This window comes from Delphinus delphis, chromosome 5 (genome assembly GCF_949987515.2).
Source record: "Delphinus delphis chromosome 5, mDelDel1.2, whole genome shotgun sequence".
NCBI lineage: Eukaryota > Metazoa > Chordata > Mammalia > Artiodactyla > Delphinidae > Delphinus > Delphinus delphis.
Window position 1 is genome coordinate 58,060,103 of NC_082687.1, and position 23,388 is coordinate 58,083,490.

Below are 23,388 nucleotides of genomic sequence, written 5' to 3' on the forward strand. Positions count from 1 at the left end.
CAGTTTTTACATGAGTCTTTCTGTCTTTATTTCATTATTTCCTACTGTTTTTAGGGATGTTATATTTTTTCTATTTTCTCTTTTAGAAACATTGTCTAAATGATTGTCAACATACACTAAAATCATTTTGAAATTGCTCTAATGCTTGCATTTCATTGCCTTGCTCCTATTTCTCAACTGTTGGTTTTGCTGATCAATTTATTTCAGTGTTTGCTCTTCTCATGTGCTTGACATATTTGCAAAAGCCTCACATGTGAATTCTCTCTTTCCCTCTCTCTCTCCATCCCCCCTTTCCCTACCTCCCCCCTCCATCTTTGTCCAATGGTTTTGCATCTGCTTTCACCTGGCTTCCCCAGCCCCGTTCTGGAATTAGGACTTGTATCAGCTCTCCTACTGCAACAGCCAAGGGCTATTCCAGATGTAATCACTGAGCTAATGGGTAGGTTATCCCAGACCCCATCTGGGATGATTTCTTCACTTTCCTCATTCTTTCAAGATTAGCTGCTTTATGAAAGTCATAGCTCTTAGAAATGTTCAGTTCTTTTCGGGTCACCTTTCTTACATGGATGGGAAGTCTTATTCCAGTCTTCATCTCCATGTCACGCAGCTGGTTCTTTTCTTCTGTCCCAGTGATTTGCCACTCAATATCTTCACCCCACAGGAGGTAAAATGTGATGATGCCTCTGCTTAAAGTTCTTAACATTAGGATGCTCATAATACTGTTACCAACTTATAAAAATAATTTTTTTTAATTTTAGTTTTTTCATGTTTAGAAGAAAGGGGAAGTTTAAAATATGAATTCACAAAGCCACCTTGATCAGAAATCACCTGAGAATTCACTATCGCTTATGTTCCTCCTAAGAGTATGTTCCCCATCCTCCAGTATAGTCACCAAAGCTTCAACCCTAAATATCAAACATCCACCTTTTTCAGATATCTATATGCTGTAAATAATTTTTAACTAGGGAATGGGTAAAGATGATAAAAATATCCATTAAAAAGAAAAGAGTTTAGACAGTTATTAAAATATCTAAATTTCACTGCATAAAAAATATAAAATTAATAATGATAAAATATACTTTAATGACAGCTTTTCTTTCCTCCTTATCCAGAAACAGGAAAAGATCTAGAATACCTGAACTAAGAGTTTGCTTCAAATTCTACTAGTTTCCATTTTGTATATATTTGATCCTGTTGTGTATCCCTGGCTGCCTTGCAGAAGTTTTACATTAGTGTTCCGTCATTAATCACAGACAGTCATTATTCTTTTACTTCTTAATCTTGGTAATGATTATATAATACTCCTTTCCTTTTCTGTCTAACCAGATCCCTGGAAGTATATTTCTCTGAGTGGGGTCTATGTTCTTGCTCTGCTCAGGATAGGTGAAAGATTTTTTTTCTTAATTGAAGTATAGTTGGTTGACAATGTTGTGTTAGTGTCAGGTGTACAGCAAAGTGGTTCAGATATATAGATATATATATATATATATATATATATATATATATACACACACACACACACACACACACACATTCTTTTTCAGATTCTTTTCTATTATAGGTTATTACAAAATTTTGAATATAGTTCCCTGTGCTATACATCAGGACCTTGTTGTTTATCTATTTTATATATAGTAATGTGTATCTGTTACTCACAAACTCCTAGTTTATCCCTCCCCGACCTCTCCCCTTTGGTAAACATAAGTTTGTTTTCTATGTGAGTCTGTTTCTGTTTTGTAATTAAGTTCATTTGTATCATGTTTTTAGACTCCACATATAAGTGATAACGTATGATATTTGTCCTTCTCTCTCTGACTTACTTCACTTAGTATGATAATTTCTAGGTCCATCCATGTTGCTGCAAATGGCATCATTTCATTTTTTATAGCTGAGTAATATTCCATTGTATAAATATACTACATCTTCTTTATCCATTCATCTGTCAGTGGGCACTTAGAGGGAAAATTGTCATTATATGCAGTTGACGTGATACTCTATATAGAAAACCCCAAAGAGCTCCACACAAAAACTGTTAGAACTGATAAACAAATTCAGCAAGGTAGCAGGATACAAGATTAACATACAGAAATCTGATGCATTTCTTTACACTAAAAATCAATATCAGAAAGAGAAAGAAGAAAAGGAATCCTTTTTAAAATCACATAAAAAAATAAGTAAATAAAATACCTAGGAATGAACCTGACCAAAGAAGCAAAAGACTTATATGCTTAGAACTATAAAACATTGATAATGGAAACTGAAGATGACTCAGAGAAATAGAAAGATAGCCCATGTTCTTGGTTTGGAAGAATTGTTAAAATGCCATACTACCCAAAGCAATTTACAGATTTAATGCAATCCCTATCAACTTATCCATGACATTTTTCACAGAACTATAACAAACATTCCTAAAATTTATATGAAACCACAAAAGACCCAGAACTGCCAAGCAATACTGAGGGAAAAAAACCAAAGCTGGAGGTATAACCCTCCCAGACTTCAGATAATACTACAAAGCTACAGTAATCAAAACAGCATGGTATTGGCACAAAAACAGACATATGGTGAAAGACTTTTTAAACTAACTTTGTTGCAGAAAGCTGACATATGTTTTCATCTGACAAGAGTGATCTCCACTGACAAAACAATGTAAATTCCATGAATATTCTCACCTAACACCATTGAATTCAAAACACAATCAGTAGTTGTTTGGCATTAGTGCTTTGTTACTCCATGGTCACATAGTTACTCCTATATCACATTGGTCAAATAAGTACACACTGTGTCAAATACCAATAGTATATATAGAAAGGCACAATTCTTACTTTTTAGCAGTCTATTTGGAAAGACAATGATAAACACTTTCAATGTATTAATTTTGTTCTGTGCAGGTCGGATTGAAAGAAGAAGATGGAAACAAGAGAGAGATTAGGTAGGAGAAATTTGTAATAGCAATTTGAGATAACAAAGGCCTAGATCATAATGATGTCATGAGAATGACAAGAGCAAACCAGGAAAGACACAAAAAAAGGAGTCAGTATACCAGGAGACAGGGCCTGAGAAATAAAAGAGAGAGGAGTAAAAATGATTATGATGATAATAATAACAAGGGTGAGAGCAGCGAGAACAATAACAGGTTACATTTGCTAAGTGCTGACTGAAACATTTCAAGCAGAGGAAAATAAAACAATGTTAGCAGCAGGGACAGAACCTGGAAAGAGAGTAATTTAAGTGAGGAAAATTACTGAGTTATAGAAATTCCAAAGGTGATGTGACTGTGGGTTGTAAAAAGGAGAAGCCCTGAGTCACTTGAAGACTCAGGCATCAACAGAGACAGAATTTTAAAAGGCAGCAAGAAAAGGTGGAGCAGAGTCTTAAAGAACACTCAAGAAACTGAATAAAATGAGAAGAGTTTTATCTTCGAAGATTGAGTTACTTTTATCAAATGTATATAAGTTCTGAGGACTTAGAAAGGGAAGTTTACATTTTCTTTATCACTACAGCAAATAAGTAATGAAGTGTATCTTTTTTATTCCTTTTTATTTCTAGATCTTCCTTAATATGAATATTTATGCTCTAATTATGTTGCTTAATTGCCAAATAGCATCTCTCTAAAGCATCAAATCCCTGTGGTAAAAGCCACTATAGAAAACTAAAAATTCCACTGCTTCTTTCTGTAAATGCCTTCTCATTTTCATCTGTTATTTAATTCAAAAGAAAAGTTATTATTTTAGACATGCAGAAACATGAAGTATGCCTGAATCTATAATGGCCAATGGAATTATCTCTTTGGAATGTCTTAAAGTACCCTGAAATACATAGTGAATTAATAAAACTGCAGCAATTTTCATGAATTTTTTTTTCAAGCAAAAACAAAGATCCAAAAAGGGAATAATTACCATGATATAGAGACTGGAGTGACCATTTCAGTTTGTTTCATATTGATTTTGCATTCCTATTTAATAATTTTTAACAAGTCGGCATGTGGAATATCCCTAAATAAACTTTAAGATGAACATCTTAGTATGTTCATAGTATGACACAGTATGACACGTAGTGTCATTTGTGTTCCTTTCTACCTTGACACAAGAGCCTCCTCTGTAGAGTGTTCCACAGAGAATTCTATAACACTGGGTGGCGCTATATACTAAGAGAAAAATATTTATTTAGCTTGCGTATAGGTTTTTCTAGCTTCAGATCATTTTCACAGTCTAGATATCAAGAGATATTATTTTTCTGGTCCTTCTGATATTCCACTCACACAAATGTCTGCTGCAAACTGGTCTATTAGCAAGGAAATGTCAACCATGTTGCTCCAACTAGGTAACATGTTCATGATAAAGCATTATGACACATAAACTGCAAGAAAATTAAAACATTTGATAGAGAAGCATTTTCCCTCATGTTGATGACTGAGGATATTTGTTGGAGGGAAACATTAAACAAATTACAAATTTGCAGAAGTAGTGAATTCCAAAGTAGCATCATATTTTCTACAACTTTGTTGTTTTTTAATAGTGATGTGCTAATTCATCAAGTGTAATACTGAAGTTATTTAATTTACTCGCCTGGATCTTCCCAGAGTCACTCACACAGATTGAGCTATCTTTTTCATGAAATTGGATACCAAGGCATTTATATTCAGAAGGGATAAATATAAAGGTTTTCTGAAATGTTAACAGAGTATCAATATTTATTGTATAATAGAAGACCAAAAAGTACATTGGAAGAATATATTAATTAAATATTAGAGTCTCTGATTAAAATAATAACAGAACATAAAATACATGTTTGAAAGCAGGAGCTTATCATTTTTTTCTCTTACAAGTGATATATAATTAATATGTATTTTTTTTAAGTTATCAAATAAAGAATAATATTAGCATCTGAATGTCCTCTTTCATCAGCATCCTCCCTCTGTACTTACCATTCATACCCTAAACCAAGAGATAAAACTTGGTGCATCCAACCAATCCTTTTTATATGCATGATGTAAATACATATATATATATATATATATATATATATATATATATACACATATATACATATATACATATATATGTACATTTTTTATTTTAAACTGATAGGATCATACCATGCATATGGTTCAACAATTTGCTTTTTAAATTGAAAACTTAAATATCATTCTGTGTCAACATAAATGTCCAATTTTTAAAGCAGCATGATATTCTATTCCATGGATATGTCATAAATTCTTTAACCATTTTTCTAATTGAATTTTTAGGGTTTTCCCCCCTTTATTACAGGCAATGTTAAAATAAACATCTTGTGCATACATCTCTGTGCATGTGTGTGTTTCTGTAGACCGATTTTAGAAGTAGAATTGCTGCGGCAGAAGAGATGCACACTTTCTTAACTTTGTCTAATTCTGAATTTCCTCCAACAGTGTTGGAGAGTGGTTTGTTGGAATCTAGTAAAGTGGTTTGTTGGAATCTCAATGCCAGTTCTTGGCAAAAATAAACAGTATCAATTTTTTAAAATGTTTCTCATATTTAAATGTTGGGATGCTATATCTGTGTCTTCACTGCTGACTAAATGTGAAATTGTGGATTATTTTGTATTTGTATTGGAATTTAGGGATTACATATTCATATCACCTTTGTACATTGGCAAGCTGGATTAATACTTATTTTTGTACAGCATTATAAGAGATTTTATATTATATTATTTACTTTTTGTTAATAACAGCCATCTAAATATTTATTCCAGCCTGTCATTTGTCTACTAGTACCATTTACACCATCTTTGGTGAATACATGCTGTAAGTTAAAAATCATCTTATCATTCTTTTTTTTTAATGAATTCTGATTTTGTGTCTTACCTAAGAAAGCATTTTCCATCCCCAAATTTTCAAAGTAATTGCATTTATTTTTTTAATAATGCTTTTATCATTCAGCTTATTATATTTATCTCTTTAATTCTTCTAAACTTTAATTTTTATATGGCATGTGGGAGGGAATTAAACTCTTTTTCTCAAATTTATAGCCAATTTTCCAGGCCATTTATTAAAGCAGTTATCCTTTCCCCATTAACTTGAAATATTTGTTTAATTATAAACTGAAGAAATATTTTTTGAGGTTTTGAATAAGTGTTTACTTCCTTTGGCTTTATTGTTTGCACTTTGTCTTATTTTTATAAAACTTCTATCATATTCAGATGATATCAATATCACTCATAAGCTAATTTTTAAAACATATTTGATTACATGTGGTATCACTTCTCAAGTTATAATACAACTGAGTTAAGCTAAACAAGATTAATATTCTTCTTCAAAAAATGGTAAAATAAGCTTTTCTACTTTTAACTTTGTTCCTCAGTTCACAGAGTGACTCTTTTTAATATTCATTAAATATTATTTTTCTCAAGGGATTAAAAAAATGACTGTCCTGGACCTGGAAACTAACAGTCATATATTGACCTAGGCATGAACCAATTTGTAGAAGGAAAAGAGATGTTGATTTAGTAATTTTGCAATTATTGTATCTGTACTTCAGTGGCTATGCTAAAATGTGTCTGTAAAGCTTGACTTTTTCAGATTCTAAGGCTAGACAAACTAAACATTTCTCCTCATAACTTAGGTGAAGCCCTTTTGGACTAAATATTTGGGCTTCTGAGACACCTTCTAAAAATATGATTTTGTGATAATTTTTTGACCTAAGGTTCTCTTTTCCATTTGGAATATCTTAAATAGCAAAAACAGTTCTCCACATCTATTTGATAAAAGTGCAATACTTACATTATAGTGTGGGATGCTATAAACTGTTTTTATTTACAACATGTCTGACACCAAATGTGTGGGTTTTTCATCACACCAACAAATTCTCCAACTTTCTGGACACCAAATGGGTGTCCTACAATTCAACTCAATTCTGACATTAATTACCTGGAGATAACACTGCATAAGTTGAGGACTCCATCACACAAAACTGCCCTCCACTTCAAATGCCAATCACAATCCCAGGCCTCCCATATTTCTGACTGACTTCTATAAATCAGTTTGATGACTTGCTAGAATGACTCACAGAACTCAGGAGAGTGCTTTACTTACTATTACTACTTTATTATGAATGATACAATTCAGGAACAGCCAAATGGAAGAGATGCAAAGGACAAGGTATAGGGGAAGGGCATGGAGCTTTCATGCTCTCTCTGGGCACATCACCTCCCAGCACCTCAACGTATTCACCAAACAGGAGATTTAATTACATAGGTATGATTGATTAAATAGGTGATCGCTGGTGATTAACTTAACCTCCAGCTCTCTCCCACCCCACACCCCCAAGTCAGTGGTGGGGCTGAAAGTTACAACCCTCTAAACATGCCTTGGTCTTTCCGGAGACAAGCATCCATCCTGAAACTATCTTGGGGGCCCTAAGATTCTAAAAGTCACCTTATTGCATAAACTCAGGTATGGGTGACAGAGGCTTATTATAAATAACCAGAAAGATGCTTCTATCACCCCTATCACTCAGGAAATTCCAAGGTTTTTAGAAGCTCTTTTAGGCACTGAGGACAAATACCAACTATGTATTTCGTATTGTATTACAGATGTAATACATGTAAAACACGAAAGATGTAAAACACGAAAAACACAATGTAATTTTCTAATAATATACAATTTCATGCCTCTAATATTTATGTTTATATGAGAAAAAGCACTAAATTTTGCAATATTTAAGAATTATTCTATATATTAAAACATTTAAATGATTTCTTATAAGCAAAATTTCACTGTAGTCATAATGAAACATTGTAATAATCTTTATGGTAGAATGTATTGATTAAGCAATGAAATCTAAGCATTGTTTGAGTATTTTTCAAATATAAAATACATTCATAAACAGTGTGGACAATAATTGTCTTAATACATGTATTACTGATTCATAGTTCAGTTTCCTTCAACTTGATTTTATTTTGTATATAATTGGAACCATTAAGCTCTACACTTAAGATCATGAAGATAACAATCCATGTGTCCTACGAAATCAAAAAAATCCATTATATAAGGTTATTCTGATTCAACCAAATGCATTGTTTGAAATATGCCTAGTTGATAGTAATTACATCATGTTATTGCTTTATTTTCCCCCTCAGTAATTGTTATTGCTTTAAATTTGGGATCTACACACATAGCATTCAAATATCAACAGTAACAACTATTCAATGTATTTGTCATATTTATTATAATTATTTTCAAAACTAGCATGCATTTAAGATAATTGTTAAAAATCTAGTCTATCTTCACTCTACATGGGTGATTACAGAATCTGGACTTTCTTATTTTTAACTTGCAATCAATAAATGACCACTGAGATTTCTTCATAACAATATCCCTTATATCCAATGTGTTTAAATGTATCCCTTATATCCATTGTGTTAAACATTTTAAAACCATATTATTTTAATTTGCATACTAACAACTTAACATTGTAAATAATTAATATTCCATAAGGAAAGGAAATAGGTAAGATTATTTGCTAGATTATTTGTATTAATTTAGCTTTTGTAAATTAGTTTGAAGACTAAGTTAAGATTATAATATATATCTTAATGTTTTGTGAATAATATGATTTCATACATGGAAGATTTTATTAAAGTCTAACATAGTTATTGTTATCAATATTGATTATTTTAACACATGATGAGAATTGCATGATTTTTGTGCATATGTTCAGATATTAATAGGCTGTAATATTCATGTATTTGAGGAAAACATAAGGCACGCACTTCAATGTATGTCAACACTTGATTTTGTTGAAGAATTTCCATAGCAATTCTTAATTTTTACTAACATGAAATTTAAGGCTATTTAAAGAACAGTTAGTAGATTATTACAACTGTATTAAAGAAAGTTTAATATTTTAAAAACTATACCTTCATTTTTATTTTATTTTCTTTACTAGTTTTATTTCAAAAGAAGCCAATAATTGGCATTACATTGGTACATTAATGATAGAAGCTTGATGGACACAATTAGGCAATTCTATCATTGTAATCATTATTTTTGACTAGATATAAAACATATATGCTCAGATGTGTATGTCTATAAATTCCCATATATTTCTTTTTTCTTTTTTTTTTTGAGTGTTGGACCATAGTTTATTCCTGCAAGTCACATTAAAAAGAAAAAACATGTAACATGGAGGTGGTGGGTAAATGCTGTTGTTAGAATCTTGCACCACGAAAGTTCTCCATGGCACAAATTATACCCCTTTTGTTATCATAATAGATATACATGAATTTTTAAAATTTAGAAGTGCCATTCTTTTTTTTTTTAACAATCTTTATTGGAGTATAATTGCTTTACAATGTTGGGTTAGTTTCTCCTGTATAACAAATGAATCAGCTATACATATACATATATCTCCATATACCCACCCTCCTTATCCCACCCCTCTAGGTGGCCACAAAGCACCGAACTAATCTCCCTGTAATATGTGGCTGCTTCCCACTACCGCTCTATTTTATATTTGGTAGTGTATGTATGTCAATGCCACCCTCACTTCGTCCCAGCTTACCCTTCCTGCTTCCCATGTCCTCAAGTCCATTCTCTACGTCTGCGTCTTTATTCCTGTCCTGCCCCTAGGTTCTTCAGAACAATTTTTTCTGATTTTTAGATTTGATATATATGTGTTAGCATACGGTATTTGTCTTTCTCTTTCTGACTTACTTCACTCTGTATGACAGACTCTAGGTCCATCCACCTCACTACAAATAACTCAATTTCATTTTTTTATTGCTGAATAATATTCCATTGTACGGATATATCATACCTTCTTTATCCATTCATCTATCGATGGGCACTTCGGTTGCTTCCATGTCCTGGCTATTGTAAATAGTGCTGCAATAAACACTTCGGTACATGATTCTTTTTGAATTATTGTTTTCTCAGGGTATATGCCTGGTAGTGGGATTGCTGGGTCATATGGTTGTTGTATTTTTACTTTTTTAAGGAACCTCCATACTGTCCCATAGTGGCTGTACCAATATACATTCCCACCAACAGTGAAGGAGGGTTCCTTTTCTCCACACCCTCTCCAGCATTTACTGTTTGTAGATTTTTTTTATGATGGCCATTCTGACCGGTGTGAGGTGATACCTCATTGCAGTTTTGATTTGCATTTCTCTAATGTTTAATGATGTTGAGCATTCTTTCATGTGTTTGTTGGCAATCTGTATATCTTCTTTGGAGAAATGTCTATATAGGTCTTCTGCCCACTATGGATTGGGTTGTTTGTTTTTTGTTATTGAGCTGCGTGAGCTGCTTGTAAATTTTGGAGATTAATCCTTTGTCAGTTGCTTCATTTGCAAATATTTTCTCCCATTCTTAGGGTTGTCTTTTTGTCTTCTTTATGGTTTCCTTTGCTGTGCAAAAGCTTTGACGTTTCATTAGGTCCCATTTATTTATTTTTGTTTTTATTTCTATTTCTCTAGGAGGTGGGTCAAAAAGGATCTTGCTGTGATTTATGTCATAGAGTGTTCTGCCTATGTTTTCCTCTAAGAGTTTGATAGTTTCTGGCCTTACATTTAGGTCTTTAATCTATTTTGATTTTATTTTTGTGTATGGTGTTAGGGAGTGTTCTAATTACATCCTTTCACATATAGCTGTCCAGTTTTCCCAGCATCACTTATTGAAGAGGCAGACTCTTCTCCATTGTATATTCTTACCTCCTTTATCAATGATACGGTGATCATATGTGTGTGGGTTTATCTCTGGGCTTTCTATCCTGTTCCATTGATCTATGTTTCTGTTTTTGTGCCAGTACCATATTGTCTTGATTACTGTAGCTTTGTAGTATAGACTGAAATCAGGGAGCCTGATTCCTCCAGCTCCATTTTTCTTTCTCAAGATTGGTTACTCAGGGTCTTTTGTGTTTCCATGCAAATTGTGAAATTTTTTGTTCTAGTTCTGTGAAAAATGCCATTGGTAGTTTGATGGGGATTGCATTGAATATGTACATTGCTTTGGGTAGTAAAGTCATTTTCACAATGTTGATTCTTCCAACCCAAGAACATGGTATATCTCTCCATCTATTTGTATCATATTTAATTTCTTTCATCATTGCCTTATAGTTTTCTGCATACAGGTCTTTTGTCTCCTAGGTAGGTTTATTCAGAGGTATTTTATTCTTTTTGTTGCAATGGTAAGTAGGAGTATTTCCTTAATTTCTCTTTCATATTTTCATCATTAGTGTATAGGAATGCAAGAGATTTCTGGGCATTAATTTTGTATCCTGCTACTTTACCAAACTCACTGATTAGCTATAGTAGCTTTCTGGTATAGTATCATATCATCTGCAAACAGTGACAGCTTTACTTCTTCTTTTCCGATTTGGATTACTTTTATTTCTCTTTTCTTCTCTGAGTACTGTGGATAATACTTCCAAAACTATGTTGAATAATACTGGTGAGATGGGCAATCTTGTCTTGTTCCTGATCTTAGTGGAAATGCTTTCAGTTTTTCACCTTTGAGGACGATGTTTGCTGTGGGTTTGTTATATATGGCTTTTATTATGTTGAGGTAAATTCCCTCTATGCCTACTTTCCGGAGGGTTTTTATTATAAATGGCTGTTGAATTTTGTCGGAAGCTTTTCCAGCATCTATTGAGATTATCATGTGGTTTTTATCCTTCAATTTGTTAATATGGTGTATAACATTGATTGATTTGTGTATATGGAGAATCCTTGCACTCCTGTGATAAACCCCAATTGATCATGGTGTATGATGCTTTTAATATGCTCTTGGGTTATGTTTGATAGTATTCTGTTGAGGATTTTTGCATCCATGTTCATCAGTCATGTTGGCCTATAGTTTACTTTTTTTGTGACATCTTTGTCTGGTTTTGGTATCAGAGGGATGGTGGCCTTGTAGAATGAGTTTGGCAGGGTTCCTCCCTCTGCTATATTTTGGAAGAGTTTTAGAAAGATAGCTGTTAGCTCCTCCCTAAATTTTTAATAAAATTTGGCTGTGAAGTCATCTGATCTGGGGCTTTTGTTTGTTGGAAGATTTTAAATCACAGTTTCAATTTTACTGCTTGTGATTGGCTGGTTCATATTTTCTTTCTTCCTGGTTCAATCTTGGAAAGTTGTGCTTTTCTAAGAATTTGTCCATTTCTTTCAGGTTGTCCATTGTATTGGCATATAGTTGCTTGTAGTAATCCCTCATTATCATTTGTATTTCTGCTGTGTCAGTTGTTACTTCTCCTTTTTCATTTCTAATTCTGTTTATTCGAGTCTTCTCCCTATTTTTCTTGATGAGTTTGGCTAATGGTTTATCAATTTTGTTTATCTCCTCAAAGAACCAGCTTTTAGTTTTATTGAGCTTTGCTATCTTTTCCTTGATTTCTTTTTCATCTATTTCTGATCTGATCTTTATGATTTCTTACCTATCGCTGTCGGTTTTTTGTGTTCTTATTTCTCTTATACTTTAGGTGTAAGGTTAAGTTGTTTATTTGAGATGTTTCTTGTGGTAGGATTGTATTGCTATAAACTTCCCTCTTAGAACTGCTTTTGCTGCATGTCATAGGTTTTGGGTTGTTGTGTATTCATTGTCACCTGTTTCTAGGTATTCCTTGATTTCCACTTTGATTTCTTCAGTGATCTCTTGATTATTAATATATTGTTTAGCCTCCATTTGTTTGTATTTTTTTACAGTTTTTTTCCTTTAATTGATATCTAGTCTCATAATGTTGTGGTTGGAAAAGATACCTGATATGATTTCAATTTTCTTAAATTTACCAAGGCTTTATTTGTGACCCAAGATATGATCTATTGTGGATAATGTTCCATGAGAACTTGAGAAGAAAGTGTATTCTGTTGTTTTTGGATGGAATTTCCTGTAAATATCAATTAAGTCCATCTTGTTTAATGTGTCATTTAAAGCTTGTGTTTCCTTATTTATTTTCATTTTGGATGATCTGTCCATTGGTGAAAGTGGGGTGTTAAAGTCCCCTACTATTATTGTGTTACTGTTGATTTCCCATTTTATGGCTGCTAGCATTTGCCTTATGTATTGAGGTGCTCTTATGTTGGGTACATAAATGTTTACAATTGTTATATCTTCTTCTTGGATTGATCCTTGATCATTATGTAATGTTCTTCTTTGTCTCTTGTAATAGTTTTTATTTTAAAATCTATTTTGTCTGATATGAGAATTGATACTCCAGCTTTCAATTGATTTCCATTTGCATCCCCATCACTTTCAGTCTGTATGTGTCTGTATGTGTCTCTAGACCTGAAGTGGGTCTCTTGTAGACAGCATATATAAGGGTCTCGTTTTTGTATGCATTCAGCCATCTATGTCTTTTGGTTGAAGGATTTAATCCATTTACATTTAAGGTAGTTATCAATATGTATGTTCCTATGACCATTTTCTTAATTTTGGGGGGTTCGTTATTGTAGGTCTTTTACTTCTCTTGTGTTTCCTGCCTAGAAAAATTCCTTTAGCATTTCTTGTAAAGCTGGTTTGGTGGTGCTGAATTCTGTTAGCTTTTGCTTGTCTGTAAAGATTTTAATTTCTCCTTCAAATCTGAATGAGACCCTTGCTGGGTAGAGTAATCTTGGTTGTAGGTTCTTCCCTTTCATCACTTTAAATATGTCCTGCCACTACCTTCTGGCTTGCAGAGTTTCTGCTGAAAGATCAGCTGTTAACCTTATGGGGATTCCCTTGTATGTTACTAGTTGGTTTTCCCTTGATGCTTTTAATATTTTTTCTTTGGGTTTAATCTTTGTTAGCTTGATTAATATATGTCTAGATGGCTTTCTCCTTTGGTTTATCCTCTATGGGACTCTCTGCACTTCCTGGACTTGATTGGCTCTTTCCTTTCCCATGTTAGGGAAATTTTCAACTATAATCTCTTCTAATATTTTCTCAGTCCTTTTCTTTTTCTCTTCTTCTTTTGGGACCCACCCTATAATTTGAATATTGGTGCATAATGTTGTCCCAGAGGTCTCTGAGACTGTCATCAATTCTTCTCATTCTTTTTTCTTTATTCTGCTCTGTGGTAGTTATTTCCACTATTTTATCTTCCAGGTCACTTATCCGTTCTTTGCCTCAGTTATCCTGCTATTTATTCCTTCTAGAGAATTTTTAATTTCATTTATTGTGTTGTTCATCATTGTTGTTTGCTCTTTATTTCTTCTAGGTCCTTGTTAAGTGTTTCCTGTATTTTGTCCATTTTATTTCCAAGATTTTGTATCATCTTTACTATCATTACTCTGAATTCTTTTTCAGGTAGGCTGCCTATATCCTCTTCATTTGTTTGGTCTGGTGGGTTTTTACTTTGCTCCTTCATTTGCTGCTTATTTCTCTGTCTTCTCATTTTGCTTAACTTACTGTGTTTGGGGTCTCCTTTTTGCAGGCTACAGGTTCATAGTTCCTGTTGTTTTTGGTTTCTGCCCCCAGTTGGTGAGGTTGGTTCAGTGGCTTATGTAGGCTTCCTGGTGGAGGGGACTTGTGCCTCTGTTCTGGTGGATGAGGCTGGATCTTGTCTTTCTGGTGGGCAGGACTGCATCTGGTAGTGTGTTTTGGAGTGTCTGTAAACTTATTATGGTTTTAGGCAGCCTCTCTGCTAATGGGTGGGGTTGTGTTCCTGTCTTGCTAGTTGTTTGGCATAGGTTGTCCAGCACTGTAGCTTGCTGGTCATTGAGTGGAGGTGGGTCTTAACTTTGAGACAGAGATCTCTCTCCGATTGATATTATGTGTGGCCGGGAGGTCTCTGGTGGAGCAATGACCTGAACTCGGCCCTCCCACCTCAGAGGCTCAGGCCTGACATCTGGCCAGAGCATCAAGACCTTGTCAACACACAGCTCAGAAGGAAAGGGAGAAAAAAAGAGAGAAAGAAAATAAAATAAAAGTCATTAAAATAAAATTTTTTTAATTATTAAAAAGTAAATTAAAAAAAGAAGAGAGCAACCAAACCAATAAACAAATCCACCAATGATAACAAGCACTAAGAACTATACTGAAATAAACAGAAAAATCAGCCAGTAGTCAGTCTCATATAGCAAACCCCAAGTCTATAGTTGTTTCCAAAGTCCACTACCTCAATTTTGGGATGATTCGCTGTCTATTCAGGTATTCCACAGATGCAGGGTACATAGAGTTGCTTGTGGAGATTTAATCTGCTGCTCCTGAGGCTGCTGGGAGAAATTTCCCTTTCTCTCCTTTGTTTGCACAGCTCCTGGTGTTCAGCTTTGGATTTGGCCCTGCCTCTGCGTGTAGGTCACCCTCTGGCATCTGTTTTTTTCCCAAACAGGAGGGAGTTAGTGGGGTGGCTGATTAGGGGATTCTGGCTCACTCAGGGCAGAGGGGAGGGAGGGGTACACAATGCAGGGCGAGCCTGCGGTGGCAGAGGCCAGCATGACGTTGCAACAGCCTGAGGTGCGCTGTGTGTTCTCCTTGGGAAGTTGTCCCTGGATCATGGGATCCTGGCAGTTTCAGGCTGGAAGGCTCCTGGGAGGGGAATTGTGGATAGTGACCTGTGCTTGCACACAGGATTCTTGGTGGCTGCAGCAGCCGCCTTAGCGTTTCATGCCCATCTCTGGTGTCCGCGTCGACAGCAGCCGCTCATGCCCGTCTCTGAAGCTCGTTTAGGTGGTGTTCTATATGTCCTCTCCTCGCGCACCCCGAAATAATTGTTTTTTGCCTCTTAGGCTGTTCCAGACTTTTTCCCGGACTCTCTCCCACTTAGCTGTGGCACACTAGCCCCCTTCAGGCTGTATTCACCCAGCCAACCTCAGTCCTCTCCCTGGGGTCTGAATTCTGAAGTCCGGGCCTCACCTCCCAGCCCCCACCTGTGCTGGCAGGTAGGCAGACAAGCTTCTCGGGCTGGTGAGTGCTGGTCGGCACCGATCCTCTGTGAGGGAATTTCTCCACTTTGCCTTCTGCCCCCTTGTCTCTGTGCTCTCCTCCATGGCTCCGAAGCTTTCCCCCCACTCACCCCCCACTTCCACCAGTGAAGGGGCTTCCTAGTGTGTGGAAACTTTTCCTCCTTCACAGCTCCCTCCCAGAGGGTAGGTCCTGTCCCTATTCTTTTGTCTCTGTTTTTTCTTTTTTCTTTTGCCCTACTCAGGTATGTGGAGAGTTTCTTGCCTTTTGAGAAGTCTGAGGTCTTCTACCAGCATTCAGTAGATGTTCTGTAGGAGTTGTTCCACATGTAGATGTATTTCTGATGTATTTGTGCAGAGGAAGGTGATCTCCACATCTTACTCATCTGCTATCTTGAAAGTCCTCTCTTTGTACTTTCATCTTTAAATATGTAATTTCTTACTCTAGCATATTTCAAAAACTTGCATTTTCATATCATACTTAAATGAATATTTTAGATAATATAGCCGTACAAATTCCCATTGTCTCCCACAAAGATTTCTTGAAGGTATTTTACTATGTCATTGATACTTCAAATATCTTTACTTATAATGTCTAAAGTAATCCTGTTGCTCTATCTACCCTGCTTCTTCACATATCACATTTCTAACCATCTTATAAAGACAAGAATATCCTATCTGCCACATGGTGTTGCTTTGGATGCTTGGGTCTTAGTACATGGATGTAACTGAAACCAACTTTTTTATCTAAGCAATTTCTAAGAGTGAAAATACTGAAAATTTGCATACAGCGCCCTTGTGAAATTAAGTTAAATTGAGAAGTTCTTGACAGAAACAGAACAGAAACCTGTTTCCCAGCCTCAAGTGTCTCCTTCTATGCCTAAGTTGGGTTTATCACCTTTTGCTTTAAGGGACTTCATGGCCAGCACTGTTCCAACTAAACGGAGGTTTGCTTGGGCATTCTATGACAAATGAACATCTTCCTTTGAATCCGTACCATAGAATCCAATATTTGATTCTAAACTAGGGTGGTGAGAGGATGAATGCAGACATGTGTGCCTCTATAACATTTTAAGTGGAAGTTTTAAAGTCTTTGAATTTATAAGCTATTTCTTTTATCTTTTTTTAATCCCAAACAACAATCAAAAAATAAAGGTATTATATAAATGCTTATCTTTAAAAATAATTATTATTTCATAGAATTGTAAAGATTAATTAATATATGTAAAATGATTAGAATACAACAGCATGATGCATAGTATTTTATATATAATTGCTATTATTTTACGAGAATTAACATAGAGAAAATCGGTCAACTTTAGAGAGCAGCTACCACCAATGCGAAGTGTAGTGAAGTAGGCATTAATCAGAAGAGGTATTTACTATTTGCTTGCCTTAAGAAAACACACTTCTCTTTGGTATTTCTTTAAAGAACAAAATACGGATTGAGTTCCCTTTCATTAATTTTGGTTGCTGAATTGTGTTTCCCTTTGAATACCAGATTTAGTTTAATTTGGACAATAGTGGTCCCATGTTTTATTTAAGTTTATTTGCAATAACCAAAAATTCCTGATAAAAGCAACTGTTCTAATAGTTAATTGGGATAATAGAAGAAAATGTTATAAATCAGAAACAAACAAAAAAAAAAGAGAGGGGTGTGGCAAGGGTTGAAAATGAAAGTACTCAAATAAGAACAAGTCAGAAATATCAGCCACACCCAAATGTTGTGTAAATTCTTCAAGTTTTGTACCTTTATAGACTGAGGCTCTGTTAAGTTTTCAGTTAACTCTTTAGTCAGTCTCTCTTCAAGGAAAGAGCATTCAGGGATAGGCAGCTGGATTTATATTGATGAAACTGCACATAGTTTAATGAGGCTAGAGTTATGATAAACAGAAGGCACAGCACAAAATAGGAGAGAGTGTGTATTTCAAACTAAAGAGTGGTTCTACCAGTAACGGGGAGCCACTGTAGATTTTAAGCAGGTAATGGCATTATCACGTTGCATTTAAGAGAAAGTATTTTGGATTCATTAAATTAAATTTGTATATTCATTCACTTAACAGATATTTGTTGTTATATATGCCAGATAATTTTCAAGATGCTCAGGATAGCAAAGTGAACAGGACAAAAAACCAATCTTTTTCATGGAGCTGACAAAAAGTAGGACAGTTTGACAATAAACAACTAAAGAAACAAGGATTAAGATTTTAGATAGTGAAACTATCATGAGGAAATAAGCAGAATTAAGTGATACAGTGTGATTGATGGGTGTGATCAGTGGTTGGCATCACTAAATAGCAATGATGATACCATACTATCTCTGAGGAATAACATCATATTTAAGACCAGAATGAAAAGAAGGAAGTCACCACTTGGACTAGAACCAGAGAATGGATAACTGCAAAGAGCTGGAGGAAGAGAGCAAGGCTTGTTAGAGAAATGGAAAAAGTCCAATGTGGGAACAGCAAATTTTATGAGAATGAAAGTGGTACAACCAGAGGTTTGAAAGCTAGTTTAATAGCTCATGTAGAGTGTCATAGCATAGGACATGGGAAAAGACTGTAATTTTGAAAATGGAAATCTCTTGGTTGATGTTTAAAAAATGGAATGATATGATCTTAATTACATGTTTAAAGCACAACACTAGCAGCTGATTGAAGTGTGAATGAGAATATATGCAATAGGGAAACTAGTTAACTCCCTAACTGGTATCTCCTATCAGAGGTGACAGATACTGGTGATTTGTCCTAAGTGGTAACAGAGGAGATAGTGAACATAGAGGTGGAGCTGCAGGTACTCAATGGTAGGATGGATAAGGGTGAGAAAAAAAATTCGGGTATCAATAATTAAAACTATATCTGATATGTAACGTGGCTTCATGAAAAGATGTGAAAGCCATTTCAGGGTTATGATGATAGAAGATGAGTCCAGGTTACATTCAAGACTACAAAGAAAAAGGAAGTAACCATGTCTTTCTCCATTTAACGTGTCTTCATTTCCCAAGATTAATTGCTCTCAAGTCTGCTCTTTCATCCATCAAAGCCATTATAGTCTATAGTTTTCCCTTAGTAGTAATACTTCCCTTATTGGGTTACTGTGAGAAATAAATCAGATAGAAACAGACTGTACAGTCAGGTTATATGAAATAGCCCTTCATGTAAACATACTGGCAAAATTGTATGTTTCAATATAGTAATATGTAAAGTGTCATATAAATATTATTATTATTAAGCAGTATTTATTGAATAAATTTTAGTTATTATTTATGATGTACTAAATACTGCTCTAGATGTATTTAACATAGTAGTAAAAATGTTAGATGATAATTATCCTGATCTCTTATTCTATTAAGAATTCTATTAATTTTAGATAGAAAAGAGAAACAAATATATAATATGCAAATAAATTATTCATCCAACAGAGATTTATATTGAGCACCAACAACTTTCTGGGTACTGCTGTAGGTGCAGGAAATACAGAAATGGAACATAACTGATAAAAATCTCTTCCCTCATGGAAATCACATTCAAGCAGGCAAGCAAATAAGAACAACAACATAAAAAAAACAGATCAGATTAAATCCTGGGAAAATATTTACAATAGAGGATGGGATAGACTTAGTGGGTGTCAACTTTGGTTAGAGAGCAAGTCATGTCTCACTTGTACTCAAAAGAGGGGTGACTCACTGGGAGTCACCTTAGTGTGTGTCTATCAAAGTCCCCAAACACTGAGCCTGATATATTGCATATATTCTACAACATACAAAGATGCTGAAAAATGCTGATATATTTTCAATAAAGTTTTAATTTTTATGCAGTTTTCACAAATAACATACAATATGAATGTGAGTAATATTTAAGGATACTGAGTCTTAATGTACCTTTTTAAATGTAAGATAACATTCACAATGATAATAATAATAATATATTGCTTTAGAGTAAACTATCTTACATTTAAAATGATCAACAGTTATAATGTTAGAGAGGAAATTAATTCTTTTTAGTTTTCCTAAACGGAAATGACCGTATGAAAGCAAGAAAGAACATGAAAGATCGTTAGTGGCTCATTATCTTTCATTTCCTTACAAGACTAAAGGACACATTGCAGTTAATATCTTCTTAACCAACTATCTTTCCACTGACATTCTTCTAATGTTGCAGACTGGTGCCACATAAGTCTCTCCACTGAGGGTGACTGGTTAAAATCCTCAATCAATTATATGATGCAAGTTAACATAACCTAAGTCCCTTTCTCAAGAGGATGAAGGTAGAATAATGGAAAGTGGGGGGACTTTAAAGCCAGATAGATATGACTGGAATCCTACCTATTAGCTGAGGCAACTGGTTACATTCTTGAATCTCACTGAGGCTTAAATTCCTCATCTGTTAAATGGAGATAACTGTATCACTCTTATAGAGTTATGGCAAGTCTGGAAGGAGAAAATATATGTAATTAATTGAGAACACTATCTGACACCAAAAAACTCAGCTCAATAAATGTTTGGCTTTTTCAGAATTAATAAAATTATTGTTATACCCACTTTAGCCTTCATCTTATGTTCTTAACACCAGAAAATTTTGACGGTTAGTTAATTAAAAATGTTATTCATAGGTGATAAATCAGACACATTTTACCTCATCACTTTTCATTTACTATAATGGTAACTTTTAAAATGAATGGTCAGAAAACATTAGAACAGTTCTTTTGTTTGGGTGCACTTATTGCTAGATTCTAAGATAAATGGTTTCCACAGTTCCTGTTAAAAACACAAAATGCAAAAATTTGGCAGGTAACTCTTCTCATCAAGTTGTCCTGCCCTATTTTATCAGCAACATTTGTAATCATTCTTTCACAGTGATAACAAATTAGTTACATTTTCCTTATTGTACCATCACTATCTGTATCTCTGAGATTGACAAATGTCAATCTGTGTTCCCACAGAAAAATTCACATTTTGTCTTGTAACAATGTCGATCAGGAGTTCCTTGAGATGGGGTTAATTCCTCCTCTCTGTCCTCTCACATCTAGGATAGAGCCTGGATAATCAACACTAAGTAAATAATTGGTGAAATAAAAATGAAACCATAAGTGTTCAAATTAAAGACATAGGTATCTGCTGACACAATTTACTAGTGTGTAGAATCAATGGATTCTTGAAATCTCTTATGGACTGAATGTCTGTGCCCACTCTACCACCTCCTGCTAATTCATATGTTGAGGTCCTAACACCTGTGTGACTGGACTGTATTTGGAGAGGAGATGATAAAGGTTAAATGAGTATATAAGGTCAGGATTCTAATCCAGTAGGGCTGGTGCCCCATAAGAAAAGGAAGAGATACCAGAGCTCTCTCTCCAACATTTAAGGATACATTGAGAAAGTAGCCCTCTGCAAACAGGAAGAGAATTCTCACCAGGAACGGAATTGGCCTGCACCTTGATCTCAGGTTCCCCGGCCTCCAGAACTGTGAGAAAATAAATTTCTGTAGTTTAATCCAGGCTGTGGTATTTTGTTATGGCAGCTGGAGCTGACTAAGACAATTACATTTTATATAATATGATGGATTTTATATTTTATATTATGTTCTTCAAGAATTAACTCCTCACCTGACTAACCCTGCTAGTAGAATGTATATAATTAGTTTACCAAAGCAAAATTAATATTAATAAATTTTGGAAGATAAGACTGCATTTGGCATTTGGGACTTAGCTAAATGATACGCAGACGTAAATGCATGGAGTCTATTAAAAATCCCACTGACTGCCAAGGATCACAGATAGAGTTGAGCTGCCTCCAGTTTTATACATCCATTGCAGAATTTGTTCTACTTTGGGTATTTTAGCCAAACAGCGTGCATTTTTGAGACCCAAATAATATCATTTAATAAAGCTTGAATCATGGAAAACATAGTCACAGCTTCTCTAAAGAACCTACAGTAAAAACAACATGTATAAAAATATTTCATTCATGAATCTACTCTGAGATTGAATCCTCCTAATATTTTGACTTAAGAGTTTGGACTCCAAATTTTAAAATAAACTAACAAAAAGACACTCAAGTAGTCAGTAGGAATTTTTCCAGAAGAATAAATCTCTACTTTTTAATCTATAACTCTTCTGTGGTATGGGACAATATAGTTAATCTATTCTTGTCTCAATATCTCTGTTTATCTCCATAATCTTTGAAATAAACAGGCCAATAAGTTAGAAAGTTTTGGGTCTTACAGCTGATTTATTGAAGGAAACATCCTTTATCATAACTTCTCCTTTATGATTTGGACTTGAAAGAAACTCATTAATATATACAATGGAAGTACCCTCATATTAATTCAGGGTACTCTGGAAGAATTATATATGGCAAATTCTCTCATTTCATCCTTACACAACCCTAAGAGATTGGTATTGCTCCTGTTTTACAAAACAATAAATGAAGCAAAGAATTGATAAGTAACTTGCTTAAACTCATATTGTCATTAAGTGGTAGATGTGATTTGAATTGCATTTCCTTTAGAAGTCCTGAAAATATTTTTCCAAAATTGAGGAATAAATAATAATGATGATGCTAGTTAAAAAATATAATAATAATGAAGTACAGTTTCTTCCCCAAAGCTCTTACAATGGATGTATAGTCTCTCACTTAAACACTTAAAAATAATTCAAAGATGTCTACAAAAGATATTAAGTTACATGTAAGTAAGTAGAACATAAAGTCAAAGAAGGGAGAGAAAATAAATACTAAAGCCATGGAAGAGTTCACAAGCAAAACAGTTTAGCCAACAGTGTTCATTTTGCATCTTAAACATAATAACATGTTATATGTAGTTTATTTGTAGCGTAAGAATGTTTTTCCTTGCATTCTACAATGCCAGGGTGTGTTATGAATGAATATATTAAGTATTATTTTAAACTCAATTTTGAAATGAAAAAAATCTGAGTTTAAGGACATTGAGTGACTTATCTAAAGTGACTTAGCCAAAAGATGTCAGTGCTGGATCAAGAATCCAACTTTTTTACTCCTGTCCCAAAACCATTTCTTTAAATCCTCAAAGCTGGAACAAATGCCACTTCCTCCCCCATAAAACTGTGCCTAAAATTGCCTTCAAGCTATAAGGAATCCATACATCTTACAATAAGAAATGTTAATATTCATTAATCAAAGCACTTGTTTATTGGATTTGTTATCAAGGTAAAAACCATACTTTGAATAAATATTTAATATCCTCCTAAGGGCACCAAGCAAATAACACCATTCATCTTCTAACCCTTGTATATGCAGGCAAGAAAAGGTTGCTAAGGAATAAAGTGCTTGCAGAACTCAATATTAGACTGTTTAGATTTACAAATTCTTGGTGGTAGTAATGTTAGTAAATATAGCCCATTTGTCACTTTTTTATTTTAAACTCAGAATGGAAATAACATAATCTGTCACCCTCACAGTACATGCTGAGTTATGAAACCAATAAAATTTAGATCAAATATTAAGTAAAAGGACTGACATAGGCAGACCAATGGGTATAGATTGACATAAATTTACTAAAA